We start from the raw sequence: 23654 nt of genomic DNA, 5'->3' as shown, positions 1-23654 counted from the left end.
CATCACTAGGGCGTCCCTCATAGCCCGAGTTGCTTTGGGACGTTAAACCCCCATAAACCAATCATATATGCTGCCTCCTGCCTTTTCAGACCAGAGGCTTGAAGAACCGGAGGAAGAACTCGGAAGGCTCAAGGAGTTCCACGCCAAAAACAAGCCCATTTTGATGCAAGTCGAGCGGCGGGAAGCTCTGTGGGCTCGCTTCCTCGAGTTTGAGAAGTGCGCCGCTGACCACTCCCGCCTCAACCACCGTGGTGGGTACCTTCTTGAAATGAGGGCGCGAAAGAGGCTCGAGACGGAGCTTCCTCGTGTGAGTTTTGCTCGGGGACGACCTCCTCCTCTTTTATCTCTCTGTTTAGGCTTTCCCGAATTTATGTTGGCAAACAAAATAAAGGACAGTATGGTTGGTTAAAGCTGCACTAGAAAAAGACTTCCACTCTCTCAAATTAAAGGGACAGGGCAGGCTTAAACTTCAAGGCATAGTTTCTGAAAGGGGGCATGTGCATTCATACTCGTTGTTAAGAATATCTGTTGCAACAAGGACAAAACATGCTGGAGTGAACAGTACACTGCTAAATGTGCTATGCGTGCTGTGTTTAGTGTAAATTTTAGTCTCTGCCTTCAAAGGTGTGCCTTCATTAATTTGACCACTCATAGACTAATATGCTTCATGCATCTCAAATAGTTTCACTTCAACAGCTCGATTGCAGCATTTCTCATATGGTATGCTATATTGTCACAATTTGGCCACTCTTTCTCCTTTTTGCTTGATTTGGCATGTAATGGGAAATTGCATGCTTCATTTAGCTGATTGGTTGCAAATATATGCTGTTATCACTGGCCGTGAGTGGAGATATGTGGTGCGTTTTTTCAAGCAGCTGCGAGAATGTTTTTATCAATGGAGCCCCTGAGCTGCTCAACAATTACATGGTCAGTTTGGCGGGAGAAGTCGCTCCAATTTTTGCAGAGTTCACATATGCACAAATGACGAAAACTACATTTGTGTGAAAAAGCGTTGTGTGGCGGCGCCCAAGCAAGCTCTTCCCTCCTCCTTCCAGCGATTGCACTGACGATAGCGCTGTGTTCCCAAGGCTGTACGCAAAGCCCCTCATGGATTTTGCAGAGTTTTCATGGCATTCGCTTCAAAATATTTTGTTTTTTTCATCAGATTTCAGACATTCTATTGGTGAACACCTACCGGATCGCCAGAATCCTATAGCTGTAGGCTTTATTGTGGCAATAATTTTACCGTTATGTATGGTTTGTTTTTGCATGGCGGCAATGGAAGAATTGATAAGTCTGAAGAATTTGTTGTTACTAGCGATATATCTTTATACCAGTTATCGTTTGTCATGAGCTTGAGTAAATGCACTGTTGTTGCTGATGACACTGTCGCTTTCTCGTTTCTTAGACCACTCGAGCAGAAAACAAGTGCGTAGTAGCGAGCCTCTCTTTTCTTTTCACTTGCACTACTTCCGTACCTTTCAGTGTTGCACCTTATATATGAAACGAAGTACAGTTAAAACTCGATTTAACGAAGTTGAGGGGAGCCGTGAATTATTTCGTTAAATCGAGAACTTCGTTAAATTGAGTGAGGCATTTCTTGGGCACATAATTCAGTACATTCGATTACAGTAACACCTCGTTAAAACGTACCCGCTTAAACAGTACTTTCGTTTTAAAAGTAGTAAAGTCAAGTCCCCGACTGAGCACCCATTGAACATAATGCATTTTGCATCCGCATAAACCTTACCAGCTTATCGCGGTCGTATCGGTTAGCACGTACCATTTCCACTTTTCGTCGCACTCGCGTGTTACGTATTCACGCCGGTAGCACCGACCCAAAGGACGGTTCGGCTAGCGGCGCAACAATCTTCCCTAAATACCGCCGATGGGACGGCAAGCCACAAAGCTAATGACAAATTGGCGCCAAAGTTGGTAATCATACAACTAGCGCAATCTTTGGGGGTCCGTATGGTCATCGTCATGACCCCCCGCGCTACTTTCGAGTGGGTGGCGCCAACACCACGACCGGCGCCGCTAGCGTGTATGAAAAGAGACAACAAAAATTCTTACTCGACAAGAAAGGCCCGAGGGGACTACAAATTTTATTTTCCGCCAAAGAAGTCGGTGATCTTTGCCTTCGTGCGCTTTGTGAGCAACGGCCGCACCGATTTCTCGTAGGTCTGAAGTGCGTCCAGCGCGTCTTCCGTCCCCTCGTGTGCGCCGGCAAAATGTCGCAGCAGATCGAGAGCATCCATCACCTGACCTGGTGTCGGCACGGGAGCTTCGGCACCTGCAGGGTCGTCGGCAGCGTCTTCAGCCGCCACTCCCTCCACGCTTCCTACAAGCCGCAAAATATCGGCATCAGTCAAAACTTCCATTGTGACTGCGTTTGCGTCGGCGTTCACGTAGTCTGAGAAACTTATGCCTGTGGGCACTTCATCCACTGAGCGAAGGTGTTCCCAGGCATCTTCATCCTCGTGCACGGCGCTCGCGCAGTCCGGACCAGCTTCGGCAGTTTCAGGGCCTAGTGTCCCGAAACCGGCAGTCCTGAAGCAGTTGACAATTATCGACGGCTAGACTGATGGAGGCCTAACAAGCTGAGCTTGACAAAGACGTGCGTTCAAAGGCACGGGGAAATCCGCACAAGAGCGAACACAGAGCACAACACACAAACACAAAAAAAAAAACACGCGAATTGCAACAGCGCCATCTATGAAATGTGGCACGAAACTTTTTTACTGCAGGCGCCATCTTGTGAGCTCGACTCAAAATTAAAACTCGTTTTGCGCCGCGCAGTTTGAAAAAAGCGACGGGATGAAGATGCTCCGCGGTGTTACCGCTGACTCGCTATCAATAAATTTTGGGGTGCTGTCTACAAAATAGACCAAAAATAGACCAAAAATTAACACTTTTTCACCTTTATTTCTCGAAAAAAGGTTCGTTAAATCGGGACAGATCACGGAATCGGTTTCGTTATTTCGGGTTAGTCAAAGCATTGAACCCTATGGGCGTCTGAGGGGGAATTAGGATACCTTCGTTAAATCGAGATTTTCGTTAAATCGGGTTTCGTTAAATCGAGTTTTGACTGTATAGTCCCCATACGAACCAGCCCACTTCCATCGAAAAATTCTTGCCCGAGGTCGGGCATCTTCGAAGTCGCCGCTTGTGGAGGATCGCGCATGCTTGATCAGTTGTTGAGCTTGTTTCTCGGCTGTTGCATTCAGTGCTGTTATTAGTGTCTTGGGTTTCTTGAGTTTTTTTTTTTCTTTTTGTTCTAGCTTGAAGAAGAGATCAAGACGTATATCAGCAGGCACACTGGTCGGCAGGAACAGTTCCTAAGTGAATCGGCAATAGACTTCCTGGAGCACCTCTGCTCACCGCATGATGCCTACAATCTCGAGAAGGACAGAGAACGGCAGGAGAGGGTGAGAACCTTTTGAAAGAGTAAAGGGTGCCATGTATTCTAGTACAGATTAACACTCGGTGCCCGCCAAACAAAAAATTCTTTCGCTTTCGCTTTGCATCGCAGGCTAGGAATTCTAGATCTGTGTAGCCACTGTACGCCCTCACATTCACAGCGATGTTAGCATAGGTCTTCGGGGCACTGCCTCAGGTGACCCATGCGCACGTGCCATATGTCGCAACAGGTAGTGTTGCAGTCAATGTTCGACCTGTGATTAGTGTTTTAAAAGCAGCATTTACTCTTATAGGGTGTCTGCACTGCTTTTACTTTGGTTTGGCTCGAACAGTGTTGCAACTTCGTAGTGGCAGCCAGTCGGATTTGTTAATCTGTCACTCCAGGAAGCTAAAAGAATATCTTGGCAAAAGTGGTCGTGACATGCACAGTCCTTGGCCAGTGAAGAAAGCATCTAGTCTTTGACATAACCAGTACAGTAAATTCTTGTTGAGAAAAACATATTATCCAGGAAAAAGTGTGATGCAAATTTCCTGATTCTGAAAAGTAACGATTGAATGGGGTGTGAAGACTTTTTTTGTCAATTTGATTTCATAAGAATGTCGATTGGCATTTTTTGGCTTAAGTTATTAACAGCTCCTTCTATTAGTGGTCGCAGAATTTGGTCTGAATTTACGTTGTCCTTAGAACAAGTAGGCCGCCGTGGTGGTTCAGTGGTTACGTCGCTCAGCTGCTGACCCAAAAGACGCGGGTTCGATCCCGGCCGCAGCGGTCGAATTTCGATGGAGGCCAAATTCTAGAGGCCCGTGTACTGTGCGATGTCAGTGCACGTTGAAGAATCCCAGGTGGTCGAAATTTCCGGAGTCCATCACTAGGGCGTCCCTCATAGCCCGAGTTGCTTTGGGACGTTAAACCCCCATAAACCAATCATATATGCTGCCTCCTGCCTTTTCAGACCAGAGGCTTGAAGAACCGGAGGAAGAACTCGGAAGGCTCAAGGAGTTCCACGCCAAAAACAAGCCCATTTTGATGCAAGTCGAGCGGCGGGAAGCTCTGTGGGCTCGCTTCCTCGAGTTTGAGAAGTGCGCCGCTGACCACTCCCGCCTCAACCACCGTGGTGGGTACCTTCTTGAAATGAGGGCGCGAAAGAGGCTCGAGACGGAGCTTCCTCGTGTGAGTTTTGCTCGGGGACGACCTCCTCCTCTTTTATCTCTCTGTTTAGGCTTTCCCGAATTTATGTTGGCAAACAAAATAAAGGACAGTATGGTTGGTTAAAGCTGCACTAGAAAAAGACTTCCACTATCTCAAATTAAAGGGACAGGGCAGGCTTAAACTTCAAGGCATAGTTTCTGAAAGGGGGCATGTGCATTCATACTCGTTGTTAAGAATATCTGTTGCAACAAGGACAAAACATGCTGGAGTGAACAGTACACTGCTAAATGTGCTATGCGTGCTGTGTTTAGTGTAAATTTTAGTCTCTGCCTTCAAAGGTGTGCCTTCATTAATTTGACCACTCATAGACTAATATGCTTCATGCATCTCAAATAGTTTCACTTCAACAGCTCGATTGCAGCATTTCTCATATGGTATGCTATATTGTCACAATTTGGCCACTCTTTCTCCTTTTTGCTTGATTTGGCATGTAATGGGATATTGCATGCTTCATTTAGCTGATTGGTTGCAAATATATGCTGTTATCACTGGACGTGAGTGGAGATATGTGGTGCGTTTTTTCAAGCAGCTGCGAGAATGTTTTTATCAATGGAGCCCCTGAGCTGCTCAACAATTACATGGTCAGTTTGGCGGGAGAAGTCGCTCCAATTTTTGCAGAGTTCACATATGCACAAATGACGAAAACTACATTTGTGTGAAAAAGCGTTGTGTGGCGGCGCCCAAGCAAGCTCTTCCCTCCTCCTTCCAGCGATTGCACTGACGATAGCGCTGTGTTCCCAAGGCTGTACGCAAAGCCCCTCATGGATTTTGCAGAGTTTTCATGGCATTCGCTTCAAAATATTTTGTTTTTTTCATCAGATTTCAGACATTCTATTGGTGAACACCTACCGGATCGCCAGAATCCTATAGCTGTAGGCTTTATTGTGGCAATAATTTTACCGTTATGTATGGTTTGTTTTTGCATGGCGGCAATGGAAGAATTGATAAGTCTGAAGAATTTGTTGTTACTAGCGATATATCTTTATACCAGTTATCGTTTGTCATGAGCTTGAGTAAATGCACTGTTGTTGCTGATGACACTGTCGCTTTCTCGTTTCTTAGACCACTCGAGCAGAAAACAAGTGCGTAGTAGCGAGCCTCTCTTTTCTTTTCACTTGCACTACTTCCGTACCTTTCAGTGTTGCACCTTATATATGAAACGAAGTACAGTTAAAACTCGATTTAACGAAGTTGAGGGGAGCCGTGAATTATTTCGTTAAATCGAGAACTTCGTTAAATTGAGTGAGGCATTTCTTGGGCACATAATTCAGTACATTCGATTACAGTAAAACCTCGTTAAAACGTACCCGCTTAAACAGTACTTTCGTTTTAAACGTAGTAAAGTCAAGTCCCCGACTGAGCACCCATTGAACATAATGCATTTTGCATCCGCATAAACCTTACCAGCTTATCGCGGTCGTATCGGTTAGCACGTACCATTTCCACTTTTCGTCGCACTCGCGTGTTACGTATTCACGCCGGTAGCACCGACCCAAAGGACGGTTCGGCTAGCGGCGCAACAATCTTCCCTAAATACCGCCGATGGGACGGCAAGCCACAAAGCTAATGACAAATTGGCGCCAAAGTTGGTAATCATACAACTAGCGCAATCTTTGGGGGTCCGTATGGTCATCGTCATGACCCCCCGCGCTACTTTCGAGTGGGTGGCGCCAACACCACGACCGGCGCCGCTAGCGTGTATGAAAAGAGACAACAAAAATTCTTACTCGACAAGAAAGGCCCGAGGGTACTACAAATTTTATTTTCCACCAAAGAAGTCGGTGATCTTTGCCTTCGTGCGCTTTGTGAGCAACGGCCGCACCGATTTCTCGTAGGTCTGAAGTGCGTCCAGCGCGTCTTCCGTCCCCTCGTGTGCGCCGGCAAAATGTCGCAGCAGATCGAGAGCATCCATCACCTGACCTGGTGTCGGCACGGGAGCTTCGGCACCTGCAGGGTCGTCGGCAGCGTCTTCAGCCACCACTCCCTCCACGCTTCCTACAAGCCGCAACATATCGGCATCAGTCAAAACTTCCGTTGTGACTGCGTTTGCGTCGGCGTTCACGTAGTCTGAGAAACTTATGCCTGTGGGCACTTCATCCACTGAGCGAAGGTGTTCCCAGGCATCTTCATCCTCGTGCACGGCGCTCGCGCAGTCCGGACCAGCTTCGGCAGTTTCAGGGCCTAGTGTCCCGAAACCGGCAGTCCTGAAGCAGTTGACAATTATCGACGGCTAGACTGATGGAGGCCTAACAAGCTGAGCTTGACAAAGACGTGCGTTCAAAGGCACGGGGAAATCCGCACGAGCGAACACAGAGCACAACACACAAACACACAAAAAAAACACGCGAATTGCAACAGCGCCATCTATGAAATGTGGCACGAAACTTTTTTACTGCAGGCGCCATCTTGTGAGCTCGACTCAAAATTAAAACTCGTTTTGCGCCGCGCAGTTTGAAAAAAGCGACGGGATGAAGATGCTCCGCGGTGTTACCGCTGACTCGCTATCAATAAATTTTGGGGTGCTGTCTACAAAATAGACCAAAAATAGACCAAAAATTAACACTTTTTCACCTTTATTTCTCGAAAAAAGGTTCGTTAAATCGGGACAGATCACGGAATCGGTTTCGTTATTTCGGGTTAGTCAAAGCATTGAACCCTATGGGCGTCTGAGGGGGAATTAGGATACCTTCGTTAAATCGAGATTTTCGTTAAATCGGGTTTCGTTAAATCGAGTTTTGACTGTATAGTCCCCATACGAACCAGCCCACTTCCATCGAAAAATTCTTGCCCGAGGTCGGGCATCTTCGAAGTCGCCGCTTGTGGAGGATCGCGCATGCTTGATCAGTTGTTGAGCTTGTTTCTCGGCTGTTGCATTCAGTGCTGTTATTAGTGTCTTGGGTTTCTTGAGTTTTTTTTTTCTTTTTGTTCCAGCTTGAAGAAGAGATCAAGACGTATATCAGCAGGCACACTGGTCGGCAGGAACAGTTCCTAAGTGAATCGGCAATAGACTTCCTGGAGCACCTCTGCTCACCGCATGATGCCTACAATCTCGAGAAGGACAGAGAACGGCAGGAGAGGGTGAGAACCTTTTGAAAGAGTAAAGGGTGCCATGTATTCTAGTACAGATTAACACTCGGTGCCCGCCAAACAAAAAATTCTTTCGCTTTCGCTTTGCATCGCAGGCTAGGAATTCTAGATCTGTGTAGCCACTGTACGCCCTCACATTCACAGCGATGTTAGCATAGGTCTTCGGGGCACTGCCTCAGGTGACCCATGCGCACGTGCCATATGTCGCAACAGGTAGTGTTGCAGTCAATGTTCGACCTGTGATTAGTGTTTTAAAAGCAGCATTTACTCTTATAGGGTGTCTGCACTGCTTTTACTTTGGTTTGGCTCGAACAGTGTTGCAACTTCGTAGTGGCAGCCAGTCGGATTTGTTAATCTGTCACTCCAGGAAGCTAAAAGAATATCTTGGCAAAAGTGGTCGTGACATGCACAGTCCTTGGCCAGTGAAGAAAGCATCTAGTCTTTGACATAACCAGTACAGTAAATTCTTGTTGAGAAAAACATATTATCCAGGAAAAAGTGTGATGCAAATTTCCTGATTCTGAAAAGTAACGATTGAATGGGGTGTGAAGACTTTTTTTGTCAATTTGATTTCATAAGAATGTCGATTGGCATTTTTTGGCTTAAGTTATTAACAGCTCCTTCTATTAGTGGTCGCAGAATTTGGTCTGAATTTATGTTGTCCTTAGAACAAGTAGGCCGCCGTGGTGGTTCAGTGGTTACGTCGCTCAGCTGCTGACCCAAAAGACGCGGGTTCGATCCCGGCCGCAGCGGTCGAATTTCGATGGAGGCCAAATTCTAGAGGCCCGTGTACTGTGCGATGTCAGTGCACGTTGAAGAATCCCAGGTGGTCGAAATTTCCGGAGTCCATCACTAGGGCGTCCCTCATAGCCCGAGTTGCTTTGGGACGTTAAACCCCCATAAACCAATCATATATGCTGCCTCCTGCCTTTTCAGACCAGAGGCTTGAAGAACCGGAGGAAGAACTCGGAAGGCTCAAGGAGTTCCACGCCAAAAACAAGCCCATTTTGATGCAAGTCGAGCGGCGGGAAGCTCTGTGGGCTCGCTTCCTCGAGTTTGAGAAGTGCGCCGCTGACCACTCCCGCCTCAACCACCGTGGTGGGTGCCTTCTTGAAATGAGGGCGCGAAAGAGGCTCGAGACGGAGCTTCCTCGTGTGAGTTTTGCTCGGGGAAAACCTCCTCCTCTTTTATCTCTCTGTTTAGGCTTTCCCGAATTTATGTTGGCAAACGAAATAAAGGACAGTATGGTTGGTTAAAGCTGCACTAGAAAAAGACTTCCACTATCTCAAATTAAAGGGACAGGGCAGGCTTAAACTTCAAGGCATAGTTTCTGAAAGGGGGCATGTGCATTCATACTTGTTGTTTAGAATATCTGTTGCAACAAGGACAAAACATGCTGGAGTGAACAGTACACTGCTAAATGTGCTATGCGTGCTGTGTTTAGTGTAAATTTTAGTCTCTGCCTTCAAAGGTGTGCCTTCATTAATTTGACCACTCATAGACTAATATGCTTCATGCATCTCAAATAGTTTCACTTCAACAGCTCGATTGCAGCATTTCTCATATGGTATGCTATATTGTCACAATTTGGCCACACTTTCTCCTTTTTGCTTGATTTGGCATGTAATGGGAAATTGCATGCTTCATTTAGCTGATTGGTTGCAAATATATGCTGTTATCACTGGACGTGAGTGGAGATATGTGGTGCGTTTTTTCAAGCAGCTGCGAGAATGTTTTTATCAATGGAGCCCCTGAGCTGCTCAACAATTACATGGTCAGTTTGGCGGGAGAAGTCGCTCCAATTTTTGCAGAGTTCACATATGCACAAATGACGAAAACTACATTTGTGTGAAAAAGCGTTGTGTGGCGGCGCCCAAGCAAGCTCTTCCCTCCTCCTTCCAGCGATTGCACTGACGATAGCGCTGTGTTCCCAAGGCTGTACGCAAAGCCCCTCATGGATTTTGCAGAGTTTTCATGGCATTCGCTTCAAAATATTTTGTTTTTTTCATCAGATTTCAGACATTCTATTGGTGAACACCTACCGGATCGCCAGAATCCTATAGCTGTAGGCTTTATTGTGGCAATAATTTTACCGTTATGTATGGTTTGTTTTTGCATGGCGGCAATGGAAGAATTGATAAGTCTGAAGAATTTGTTGTTACTAGCGATATATCTTTATACCAGTTATCGTTTGTCATGAGCTTGAGTAAATGCACTGTTGTTGCTGATGACACTGTCGCTTTCTCGTTTCTTAGACCACTCGAGCAGAAAACAAGTGCGTAGTAGCGAGCCTCTCTTTTCTTTTCACTTGCACTACTTCCGTACCTTTCAGTGTTGCACCTTATATATGAAACGAAGTACAGTTAAAACTCGATTTAACGAAGTTGAGGGGAGCCGTGAATTATTTTGTTAAATCGAGAACTTCGTTAAATTGAGTGAGGCATTTCTTGGGCACATAATTCAGTACATTCGATTACAGTAAAACCTCGTTAAAACGTACCCGCTTAAACAGTACTTTCGTTTTAAAAGTAGTAAAGTCAAGTCCCCGACTGAGCACCCATTGAACATAATGCATTTTGCATCCGCATAAACCTTACCAGCTTATCGCGGTCGTATCGGTTAGCACGTACCATTTCCACTTTTCGTCGCACTCGCGTGTTACGTATTCACGCCGGTAGCACCGACCCAAAGGACGGTTCGGCTAGCGGCGCAACAATCTTCCCTAAATACCGCCGATGGGACGGCAAGCCACAAAGCTAATGACAAATTGGCGCCAAAGTTGGTAATCATACAACTAGCGCAATCTTTGGGGGTCCGTATGGTCATCGTCATGACCCCCCGCGCTACTTTCGAGTGGGTGGCGCCAACACCACGACCGGCGCCGCTAGCATGTATGAAAAGAGACAACAAAAATTCTTACTCGACAAGAAAGGCCCGAGGGGACTACAAATTTTATTTTCCGCCAAAGAAGTCGGTGATCTTTGCCTTCGTGCGCTTTGTGAGCAACGGCCGCACCGATTTCTCGTAGGTCTGAAGTGCGTCCAGCGCGTCTTCCGTCCCCTCGTGTGCGCCGGCAAAATGTCGCAGCAGATCGAGAGCATCCATCACCTGACCTGGTGTCGGCACGGGAGCTTCGGCACCTGCAGGGTCGTCGGCAGCGTCTTCAGCCGCCACTCCCTCCACGCTTCCTACAAGCCGCAACATATCGGCATCAGTCAAAACTTCCGTTGTGACTGCGTTTGCGTCGGCGTTCACGTAGTCTGAGAAACTTATGCCTGTGGGCACTTCATCCACTGAGCGAAGGTGTTCCCAGGCATCTTCATCCTCGTGCACGGCGCTCGCGCAGTCCGGACCAGCTTCGGCAGTTTCAGGGCCTAGTGTCCCGAAACCGGCAGTCCTGAAGCAGTTGACAATTATCGACGGCTAGACTGATGGAGGCCTAACAAGCTGAGCTTGACAAAGACGTGTGTTCAAAGGCACGGGGAAATCCGCACAAGAGCGAACACAGAGCACAACACACAAACACAAAAAAAAACACGCGAATTGCAACAGCGCCATCTATGAAATGTGGCACGAAACTTTTTTACTGCAGGCGCCATCTTGTGAGCTCGACTCAAAATTAAAACTCGTTTTGCGCCGCGCAGTTTGAAAAAAGCGACGGGATGAAGATGCTCCGCGGTGTTACCGCTGACTCGCTATCAATAAATTTTGGGGTGCTGTCTACAAAATAGACCAAAAATAGACCAAAAATTAACACTTTTTCACCTTTATTTCTCGAAAAAAGGTTCGTTAAATCGGGACAGATCACGGAATCGGTTTCATTATTTCGGGTTAGTCAAAGCATTGAACCCTATGGGCGTCTGAGGGGGAATTAGGATACCTTCGTTAAATCGAGATTTTCGTTAAATCGGGTTTCGTTAAATCGAGTTTTGACTGTATAGTCCCCATACGAACCAGCCCACTTCCATCGAAAAATTCTTGCCCGAGGTCGGGCATCTTCGAAGTCGCCGCTTGTGGAGGATCGCGCATGCTTGATCAGTTGTTGAGCTTGTTTCTCGGCTGTTGCATTCAGTGCTGTTATTAGTGTCTTGGGTTTCTTGAGTTTTTTTTTTCTTTTTGTTCCAGCTTGAAGAAGAGATCAAGACGTATATCAGCAGGCACACTGGTCGGCAGGAACAGTTCCTAAGTGAATCGGCAATAGACTTCCTGGAGCACCTCTGCTCACCGCATGATGCCTACAATCTCGAGAAGGACAGAGAACGGCAGGAGAGGGTGAGAACCTTTTGAAAGAGTAAAGGGTGCCATGTATTCTAGTACAGATTAACACTCGGTGCCCGCCAAACAAAAAATTCTTTCGCTTTCGCTTTGCATCGCAGGCTAGGAATTCTAGATCTGTGTAGCCACTGTACGCCCTCACATTCACAGCGATGTTAGCATAGGTCTTCGGGGCACTGCCTCAGGTGACCCATGCGCACGTGCCATATGTCGCAACAGGTAGTGTTGCAGTCAATGTTCGACCTGTGATTAGTGTTTTAAAAGCAGCATTTACTCTTATAGGGTGTCTGCACTGCTTTTACTTTGGTTTGGCTCGAACAGTGTTGCAACTTCGTAGTGGCAGCCAGTCGGATTTGTTAATCTGTCACTCCAGGAAGCTAAAAGAATATCTTGGCAAAAGTGGTCGTGACATGCACAGTCCTTGGCCAGTGAAGAAAGCATCTAGTCTTTGACATAACCAGTACAGTAAATTCTTGTTGAGAAAAACATATTATCTAGGAAAAAGTGTGATGCAAATTTCCTGATTCTGAAAAGTAACGATTGAATGGGGTGTGAAGACTTTTTTTGTCAATTTGATTTCATAAGAATGTCGATTGGCATTTTTTGGCTTAAGTTATTAACAGCTCCTTCTATTAGTGGTCGCAGAATTTGGTCTGAATTTATGTTGTCCTTAGAACAAGTAGGCCGCCGTGGTGGTTCAGTGGTTACGTCGCTCAGCTGCTGACCCAAAAGACGCGGGTTCGATCCCGGCCGCAGCGGTCGAATTTCGATGGAGGCCAAATTCTAGAGGCCCGTGTACTGTGCGATGTCAGTGCACGTTGAAGAATCCCAGGTGGTCGAAATTTCCGGAGTCCATCACTAGGGCGTCCCTCATAGCCCGAGTTGCTTTGGGACGTTAAACCCCCATAAACCAATCATATATGCTGCCTCCTGCCTTTTCAGACCAGAGGCTTGAAGAACCGGAGGAAGAACTCGGAAGGCTCAAGGAGTTCCACGCCAAAAACAAGCCCATTTTGATGCAAGTCGAGCGGCGGGAAGCTCTGTGGGCTCGCTTCCTCGAGTTTGAGAAGTGCGCCGCTGACCACTCCCGCCTCAACCACCGTGGTGGGTGCCTTCTTGAAATGAGGGCGCGAAAGAGGCTCGAGACGGAGCTTCCTCGTGTGAGTTTTGCTCGGGGAAAACCTCCTCCTCTTTTATCTCTCTGTTTAGGCTTTCCCGAATTTATGTTGGCAAACGAAATAAAGGACAGTATGGTTGGTTAAAGCTGCACTAGAAAAAGACTTCCACTATCTCAAATTAAAGGGACAGGGCAGGCTTAAACTTCAAGGCATAGTTTCTGAAAGGGGGCATGTGCATTCATACTTGTTGTTAAGAATATCTGTTGCAACAAGGACAAAACATGCTGGAGTGAACAGTACACTGCTAAATGTGCTATGCGTGCTGTGTTTAGTGTAAATTTTAGTCTCTGCCTTCAAAGGTGTGCCTTCATTAATTTGACCACTCATAGACTAATATGCTTCATGCATCTCAAATAGTTTCACTTCAACAGCTCGATTGCAGCATTTCTCATATGGTATGCTATATTGTCACAATTTGGCCACACTTTCTCCTTTTTGCTTGATTTGGCATGTAATGGGAAATTGCATGCTTCATTTAGCTGATTGGTTGCAAATATATGCTGTTATCACTGGACGTGAGTGGAGATATGTGGTGCGTTTTTTCAAGCAGCTGCGAGAATGTTTTTATCAATGGAGCCCCTGAGCTGCTCAACAATTACATGGTCAGTTTGGCGGGAGAAGTCGCTCCAATTTTTGCAGAGTTCACATATGCACAAATGACGAAAACTACATTTGTGTGAAAAAGCGTTGTGTGGCGGCGCCCAAGCAAGCTCTTCCCTCCTCCTTCCAGCGATTGCACTGACGATAGCGCTGTGTTCCCAAGGCTGTACGCAAAGCCCCTCATGGATTTTGCAGAGTTTTCATGGCATTCGCTTCAAAATATTTTGTTTTTTTCATCAGATTTCAGACATTCTATTGGTGAACACCTACCGGATCGCCAGAATCCTATAGCTGTAGGCTTTATTGTGGCAATAATTTTACCGTTATGTATGGTTTGTTTTTGCATGGCGGCAATGGAAGAATTGATAAGTCTGAAGAATTTGTTGTTACTAGCGATATATCTTTATACCAGTTATCGTTTGTCATGAGCTTGAGTAAATGCACTGTTGTTGCTGATGACACTGTCGCTTTCTCGTTTCTTAGACCACTCGAGCAGAAAACAAGTGCGTAGTAGCGAGCCTCTCTTTTCTTTTCACTTGCACTACTTCCGTACCTTTCAGTGTTGCACCTTATATATGAAACGAAGTACAGTTAAAACTCGATTTAACGAAGTTGAGGGGAGCCGTGAATTATTTTGTTAAATCGAGAACTTCGTTAAATTGAGTGAGGCATTTCTTGGGCACATAATTCAGTACATTCGATTACAGTAAAACCTCGTTAAAACGTACCCGCTTAAACAGTACTTTCGTTTTAAAAGTAGTAAAGTCAAGTCCCCGACTGAGCACCCATTGAACATAATGCATTTTGCATCCGCATAAACCTTACCAGCTTATCGCGGTCGTATCGGTTAGCACGTACCATTTCCACTTTTCGTCGCACTCGCGTGTTACGTATTCACGCCGGTAGCACCGACCCAAAGGACGGTTCGGCTAGCGGCGCAACAATCTTCCCTAAATACCGCCGATGGGACGGCAAGCCACAAAGCTAATGACAAATTGGCGCCAAAGTTGGTAATCATACAACTAGCGCAATCTTTGGGGGTCCGTATGGTCATCGTCATGACCCCCCGCGCTACTTTCGAGTGGGTGGCGCCAACACCACGACCGGCGCCGCTAGCGTGTATGAAAAGAGACAACAAAAATTCTTACTCGACAAGAAAGGCCCGAGGGGACTACAAATTTTATTTTCCGCCAAAGAAGTCGGTGATCTTTGCCTTCGTGCGCTTTGTGAGCAACGGCCGCACCGATTTCTCGTAGGTCTGAAGTGCGTCCAGCGCGTCTTCCGTCCCCTCGTGTGCGCCGGCAAAATGTCGCAGCAGATCGAGAGCATCCATCACCTGACCTGGTGTCGGCACGGGAGCTTCGGCACCTGCAGGGTCGTCGGCAGCGTCTTCAGCCGCCACTCCCTCCACGCTTCCTACAAGCCGCAACATATCGGCATCAGTCAAAACTTCCGTTGTGACTGCGTTTGCGTCGGCGTTCACGTAGTCTGAGAAACTTATGCCTGTGGGCACTTCATCCACTGAGCGAAGGTGTTCCCAGGCATCTTCATCCTCGTGCACGGCGCTCGCGCAGTCCGGACCAGCTTCGGCAGTTTCAGGGCCTAGTGTCCCGAAACCGGCAGTCCTGAAGCAGTTGACAATTATCGACGGCTAGACTGATGGAGGCCTAACAAGCTGAGCTTGACAAAGACGTGTGTTCAAAGGCACGGGGAAATCCGCACAAGAGCGAACACAGAGCACAACACACAAACACAAAAAAAAACACGCGAATTGCAACAGCGCCATCTATGAAATGTGGCACGAAACTTTTTTACTGCAGGCGCCATCTTGTGAGCTCGACTCAAAATTAAAACTCGTTTTGCGCCGCGCAGTTTGAAAAAAGCGACGGGATGAAGATGCTCCGCGGTGTTACCGCTGACTCGCTATCAATAAATTTTGGGGTGCTGTCTACAAAATAGACCAAAAATAGACCAAAAATTAACACTTTTTCACCTTTATTTCTCGAAAAAAGGTTCGTTAAATCGGGACAGATCACGGAATCGGTTTCATTATTTCGGGTTAGTCAAAGCATTGAACCCTATGGGCGTCTGAGGGGGAATTAGGATACCTTCGTTAAATCGAGATTTTCGTTAAATCGGGTTTCGTTAAATCGAGTTTTGACTGTATAGTCCCCATACGAACCAGCCCACTTCCATCGAAAAATTCTTGCCCGAGGTCGGGCATCTTCGAAGTCGCCGCTTGTGGAGGATCGCGCATGCTTGATCAGTTGTTGAGCTTGTTTCTCGGCTGTTGCATTCAGTGCTGTTATTAGTGTCTTGGGTTTCTTGAGTTTTTTTTTTCTTTTTGTTCCAGCTTGAAGAAGAGATCAAGACGTATATCAGCAGGCACACTGGTCGGCAGGAACAGTTCCTAAGTGAATCGGCAATAGACTTCCTGGAGCACCTCTGCTCACCGCATGATGCCTACAATCTCGAGAAGGACAGAGAACGGCAGGAGAGGGTGAGAACCTTTTGAAAGAGTAAAGGGTGCCATGTATTCTAGTACAGATTAACACTCGGTGCCCGCCAAACAAAAAATTCTTTCGCTTTCGCTTTGCATCGCAGGCTAGGAATTCTAGATCTGTGTAGCCACTGTACGCCCTCACATTCACAGCGATGTTAGCATAGGTCTTCGGGGCACTGCCTCAGGTGACCCATGCGCACGTGCCATATGTCGCAACAGGTAGTGTTGCAGTCAATGTTCGACCTGTGATTAGTGTTTTAAAAGCAGCATTTACTCTTATAGGGTGTCTGCACTGCTTTTACTTTGGTTTGGCTCGAACAGTGTTGCAACTTCGTAGTGGCAACCAGTCGGATTTGTTAATCTGTCACTCCAGGAAGCTAAAAGAATATCTTGGCAAAAGTGGTCGTGACATGCACAGTCCTTGGCCAGTGAAGAAAGCATCTAGTCTTTGACATAACCAGTACAGTAGATTCTTGTTGAGAAAAACATATTATCCAGGAAAAAGTGTGATGCAAATTTCCTGATTCTGAAAAGTAACGATTGAATGGGGTGTGAAGACTTTTTTTGTCAATTTGATTTCATAAGAATGTCGATTGGCATTTTTTGGCTTAAGTTATTAACAGCTCCTTCTATTAGTGGTCGCAGAATTTGGTCTGAATTTACGTTGTCCTTAGAACAAGTAGGCCGCCGTGGTGGTTCAGTGGTTACGTCGCTCAGCTGCTGACCCAAAAGACGCGGGTTCGATCCCGGCCGCAGCGGTCGAATTTCGATGGAGGCCAAATTCTAGAGGCCCGTGTACTGTGCGATGTCAGTGCACGTTGAAGAATCCCAGGTGGTCGAAATTTCCGGAGTCCATCACTAGGGCGTCCCTCATAGCCCGAGTTGCTTTGGGACGTTAAACCCCCATAAACCAATCATATATGCTGCCTCCTGCCTTTTCAGACCAGAGGCTTGAAGAACCGGAGGAAGAACTCGGAAGGCTCAAGGAGTTCCACGCCAAAAACAAGCCCATTTTGATGCAAGTCGAGCGGCGGGAAGCTCTGTGGGCTCGCTTCCTCGAGTTTGAGAAGTGCGCCGCTGACCACTCCCGCCTCAACCACCGTGGTGGGTGCCTTCTTGAAATGAGGGCGCGAAAGAGGCTCGAGACGGAGCTTCCTCGTGTGAGTTTTGCTCGGGGACGACCTCCTCCTCTTTTATCTCTCTGTTTAGGCTTTCCCGAATTTATGTTGGCAAACAAAATAAAGGACAGTATGGTTGGTTAAAGCTGCACTAGAAAAAGACTTCCACTATCTCAAATTAAAGGGACAGGGCAGGCTTAAACTTCAAGGTATAGTTTCTGAAAGGGGGCATGTGCATTCATACTCGTTGTTAAGAATATCTGTTGCAACAAGGACAAAACATGCTGGAGTGAACAGTACACTGCTAAATGTGCTATGCGTGCTGTGTTTAGTGTAAATTTTAGTCTCTGCCTTCAAAGGTGTGCATTCATTAATTTGACCACTCATAGACTAATATGCTTCATGCATCTCAAATAGTTTCACTTCAACAGCTCGATTGCAGCATTTCTCATATGGTATGCTATATTGTCACAATTTGGCCACTCTTTCTCCTTTTTGCTTGATTTGGCATGTAATGGGAAATTGCATGCTTCATTTAGCTGATTGGTTGCAAATATATGCTGTTATCACTGGACGTGAGTGGAGATATGTGGTGCGTTTTTTCAAGCAGCTGCGAGAATGTTTTTATCAATGGAGCCCCTGAGCTGCTCAACAATTACATGGTCAGTTTGGCGGGAGAAGTCGCTCCAATTTTTGCAGAGTTCACATATGCACAAATGACGAAAACTACATTTGTGTGAAAAAGCGTTGTGTGGCGGCGCCCAAGCAAGCTCTTCCCTCCTCCTTCCAGCGATTGCACTGACGATAGCGCTGTGTTCCCAAGGCTGTACGCAAAGCCCCTCATGGATTTTGCAGAGTTTTCATGGCATTCGCTTCAAAATGTTTTGTTTTTTTCATCAGATTTCAGACATTCTATTGGTGAACACCTATCGGATCGCCAGAATCGTATAGCTGTAGGCTTTATTGCGGCAATAATTTTATCGTTATGTATGGTTTGTTTTTGCATGGCGGCAATGGAAGAATTGATGCCTGAAGAATTTGTTCGTTACTAGCGATATATCTTTATACCAGTTATCGTTTGTCATGAGCTTGAGTAAATGCACTGTTGTTGCTGATGACACTGTCGCTTTCTCGTTTCTTAGACCACTCGAGCAGAAAACAAGTGCGTAGTAGCGAACCTCTCTTTTCTTTTCACTTGCACTACTTCCGTACCTTTCAGTGTTGCACCTTATATATGAAACGAAGTATAGTCCCCATACGAACCAGCCCACTTCCATCGAAAAATTCTTGCCCGAGGTCGGGCATCTTCGAAGTCGCCGCTTGTGGAGGATCGCGCATGCTTGATCAGTTGTTGAGCTTGTTTCTCGGCTGTTGCATTCAGTGCTGTTATAAGTGTCTTGGGTTTCTTGAGTTTTTTTTTTCTTTTTGTTCCAGCTTGAAGAAGAGATCAAGACGTATATCAGCAGGCACACTGGTCGGCAGGAACAGTTCCTAAGTGAATCGGCAATAGACTTCCTGGAGCACCTCTGCTCACCGCATGATGCCTACAATCTCGAGAAGGACAGAGAACGGCAGGAGAGGGTGAGAACCTTTTGAAAGAGTAAAGGGTGCCATGTATTCTAGTACAGATTAACACTCGGTGCCCGCCAAACAAAAAATTCTTTCGCTTTCGCTTTGCATCGCAGGCTAGGAATTCTAGATCTGTGTAGCCACTGTACGCCCTCACATTCACAGCGATGTTAGCATAGGTCTTCGGGGCACTGCCTCAGGTGACCCATGCGCACGTGCCATATGTCGCAACAGGTAGTGTTGCAGTCAATGTTCGACCTGTGATTAGTGTTTTAAAAGCAGCATTTACTCTTATAGGGTGTCTGCACTGCTTTTACTTTGGTTTGGCTCGAACAGTGTTGCAACTTCGTAGTGGCAGCCAGTCGGATTTGTTAATCTGTCACTCCAGGAAGCTAAAAGAATATCTTGGCAAAAGTGGTCGTGACATGCACAGTCCTTGGCCAGTGAAGAAAGCATCTAGTCTTTGACATAACCAGTACAGTAAATTCTTGTTGAGAAAAACATATTATCCAGGAAAAAGTGTGATGCAAATTTCCTGATTCTGAAAAGTAACGATTGAATGGGGTGTGAAGACTTTTTTTGTCAATTTGATTTCATAAGAATGTCGATTGGCATTTTTTGGCTTAAGTTATTAACAGCTCCTTCTATTAGTGGTCGCAGAATTTGGTCTGAATTTATGTTGTCCTTAGAACAAGTAGGCCGCCGTGGTGGTTCAGTGGTTACGTCGCTCAGCTGCTGACCCAAAAGACGCGGGTTCGATCCCGGCCGCAGCGGTCAAATTTCGATGGAGGCCAAATTCTAGAGGCCCGTGTACTGTGCGATGTCAGTGCACGTTGAAGAATCCCAGGTGGTCGAAATTTCCGGAGTCCATCACTAGGGCGTCCCTCATAGCCCGAGTTGCTTTGGGACGTTAAACCCCCATAAACCAATCATATATGCTGCCTCCTGCCTTTTCAGACCAGAGGCTTGAAGAACCGGAGGAAGAACTCGGAAGGCTCAAGGAGTTCCACGCCAAAAACAAGCCCATTTTGATGCAAGTCGAGCGGCGGGAAGCTCTGTGGGCTCGCTTCCTCGAGTTTGAGAAGTGCGCCGCTGACCACTCCCGCCTCAACCACCGTGGTGGGTACCTTCTTGAAATGAGGGCGCGAAAGAGGCTCGAGACGGAGCTTCCTCGTGTGAGTTTTGCTCGGGGACGACCTCCTCCTCTTTTATCTCTCTGTTTAGGCTTTCCCGAATTTATGTTGGCAAACAAAATAAAGGACAGTATGGTTGGTTAAAGCTGCACTAGAAAAAGACTTCCACTATCTCAAATTAAAGGGACAGGGCAGGCTTAAACTTCAAGGCATAGTTTCTGAAAGGGGGCATGTGCATTCATACTCGTTGTTAAGAATATCTGTTGCAACAAGGACAAAACATGCTGGAGTGAACAGTACACTGCTAAATGTGCTATGCGTGCTGTGTTTAGTGTAAATTTTAGTCTCTGCCTTCAAAGGTGTGCCTTCATTAATTTGACCACTCATAGACTAATATGCTTCATGCATCTCAAATAGTTTCACTTCAACAGCTCGATTGCAGCATTTCTCATATGGTATGCTATATTGTCACAATTTGGCCACTCTTTCTCCTTTTTGCTTGATTTGGCATGTAATGGGAAATTGCATGCTTCATTTAGCTGATTGGTTGCAAATATATGCTGTTATCACTGGACGTGAGTGGAGATATGTGGTGCGTTTTTTCAAGCAGCTGCGAGAATGTTTTTATCAATGGAGCCCCTGAGCTGCTCAACAATTACATGGTCAGTTTGGCGGGAGAAGTCGCTCCAATTTTTGCAGAGTTCACATATGCACAAATGACGAAAACTACATTTGTGTGAAAAAGCGTTGTGTGGCGGCGCCCAAGCAAGCTCTTCCCTCCTCCTTCCAGCGATTGCACTGACGATAGCGCTGTGTTCCCAAGGCTGTACGCAAAGCCCCTCATGGATTTTGCAGAGTTTTCATGGCATTCGCTTCAAAATATTTTGTTTTTTTCATCAGATTTCAGACATTCTATTGGTGAACACCTACCGGATCGCCAGAATCCTATAGCTGTAGGCTTTATTGTGGCAATAATTTTACCGTTATGTATGGTTTGTTTTTGCATGGCGGCAATGGAAGAATTGATAAGTCTGAAGAATTTGTTGTTACTAGCGATATATCTTTATACCAGTTATCGTTTGTCATGAGCTTGAGTAAATGCACTGTTGTTGCTGATGACACTGTCGCTTTCTCGTTTCTTAGACCACTCGAGCAGAAAACAAGTGCGTAGTAGCGAGCCTCTCTTTTCTTTTCACTTGCACTACTTCCGTACCTTTCAGTGTTGCACCTTATATATGAAACGAAGTACAGTTAAAACTCGATTTAACGAAGTTGAGGGGAGCCGTGAATTATTTTGTTAAATCGAGAACTTCGTTAAATTGAGTGAGGCATTTCTTGGGCACATAATTCAGTACATTCGATTACAGTAAAACCTCGTTAAAACGTACCCGCTTAAACAGTACTTTCGTTTTAAAAGTAGTAAAGTCAAGTCCCCGACTGAGCACCCATTGAACATAATGCATTTTGCATCCGCATAAACCTTACCAGCTTATCGCGGTCGTATCGGTTAGCACGTACCATTTCCACTTTTCGTCGCACTCGCGTGTTACGTATTCACGCCGGTAGCACCGACCCAAAGGACGGTTCGGCTAGCGGCGCAACAATCTTCCCTAAATACCGCCGATGGGACGGCAAGCCACAAAGCTAATGACAAATTGGCGCCAAAGTTGGTAATCATACAACTAGCGCAATCTTTGGGGGTCCGTATGGTCATCGTCATGACCCCCCGCGCTACTTTCGAGTGGGTGGCGCCAACACCACGACCGGCGCCGCTAGCGTGTATGAAAAGAGACAACAAAAATTCTTACTCGACAAGAAAGGCCCGAGGGGACTACAAATTTTATTTTCCGCCAAAGAAGTCGGTGATCTTTGCCTTCGTGCGCTTTGTGAGCAACGGCCGCACCGATTTCTCGTAGGTCTGAAGTGCGTCCAGCGCGGGTTCCGTCCCCTCGTGTGCGCCGGCAAAATGTCGCAGCAGATCGAGAGCATCCATCACCTGACCTGGTGTCGGCACGGGAGCTTCGGCACCTGCAGGGTCGTCGGCAGCGTCTTCAGCCGCCACTCCCTCCACGCTTCCTACAAGCCGCAACATATCGGCATCAGTCAAAACTTCCGTTGTGACTGCGTTTGCGTCGGCGTTCACGTAGTCTGAGAAACTTATGCCTGTGGGCACTTCATCCACTGAGCGAAGGTGTTCCCAGGCATCTTCATCCTCGTGCACGGCGCTCGCGCAGTCCGGACCAGCTTCGGCAGTTTCAGGGCCTAGTGTCCCGAAACCGGCAGTCCTGAAGCAGTTGACAATTATCGACGGCTAGACTGATGGAGGCCTAACAAGCTGAGCTTGACAAAGACGTGCGTTCAAAGGCACGGGGAAATCCGCACAAGAGCGAACACAGAGCACAACACACAAACACACAAAAAAAAACACGCGAATTGCAACAGCGCCATCTATGAAATGTGGCACGAAACTTTTTTACTGCAGGCGCCATCTTGTGAGCTCGACTCAAAATTAAAACTCGTTTTGCGCCGCGCAGTTTGAAAAAAGCGACGGGATGAAGATGCTCCGCGGTGTTACCGCTGACTCGCTATCAATAAATTTTGGGGTGCTGTCTACAAAATAGACCAAAAATAGACCAAAAATTAACACTTTTTCACCTTTATTTCTCGAAAAAAGGTTCGTTAAATCGGGACAGATCACGGAATCGGTTTCGTTATTTCGGGTTAGTCAAAGCATTGAACCCTATGGGCGTCTGAGGGGGAATTAGGATACCTTCGTTAAATCGAGATTTTCATTAAATCGGGTTTCGTTAAATCGAGTTTTGACTGTATAGTCCCCATACGAACCAGCCCACTTCCATCGAAAAATTCTTGCCCGAGGTCGGGCATCTTCGAAGTCGCCGCTTGTGGAGGATCGCGCATGCTTGATCAGTTGTTGAGCTTGTTTCTCGGCTGTTGCATTCAGTGCTGTTATTAGTGTCTTGGGTTTCTTGAGTTTTTTTTTTCTTTTTGTTCCAGCTTGAAGAAGAGATCAAGACGTATATCAGCAGGCACACTGGTCGGCAGGAACAGTTCCTAAGTGAATCGGCAATAGACTTCCTGGAGCACCTCTGCTCACCGCATGATGCCTACAATCTCGAGAAGGACAGAGAACGGCAGGAGAGGGTGAGAACCTTTTGAAAGAGTAAAGGGTGCCATGTATTCTAGTACAGATTAACACTCGGTGCCCGCCAAACAAAAAATTCTTTCGCTTTCGCTTTGCATCGCAGGCTAGGAATTCTAGATCTGTGTAGCCACTGTACGCCCTCACATTCACAGCGATGTTAGCATAGGTCTTCGGGGCACTGCCTCAGGTGACCCATGCGCACGTGCCATATGTCGCAACAGGTAGTGTTGCAGTCAATGTTCGACCTGTGATTAGTGTTTTAAAAGCAGCATTTACTCTTATAGGGTGTCTGCACTGCTTTTACTTTGGTTTGGCTCGAACAGTGTTGCAACTTCGTAGTGGCAACCAGTCGGATTTGTTAATCTGTCACTCCAGGAAGCTAAAAGAATATCTTGGCA

This window comes from Amblyomma americanum, chromosome 1, assembly GCF_052857255.1.
Source record: "Amblyomma americanum isolate KBUSLIRL-KWMA chromosome 1, ASM5285725v1, whole genome shotgun sequence".
Classification (NCBI taxonomy): Eukaryota; Metazoa; Arthropoda; class Arachnida; order Ixodida; family Ixodidae; genus Amblyomma; species Amblyomma americanum.
This window is presented reverse-complemented; position numbering follows the sequence as displayed.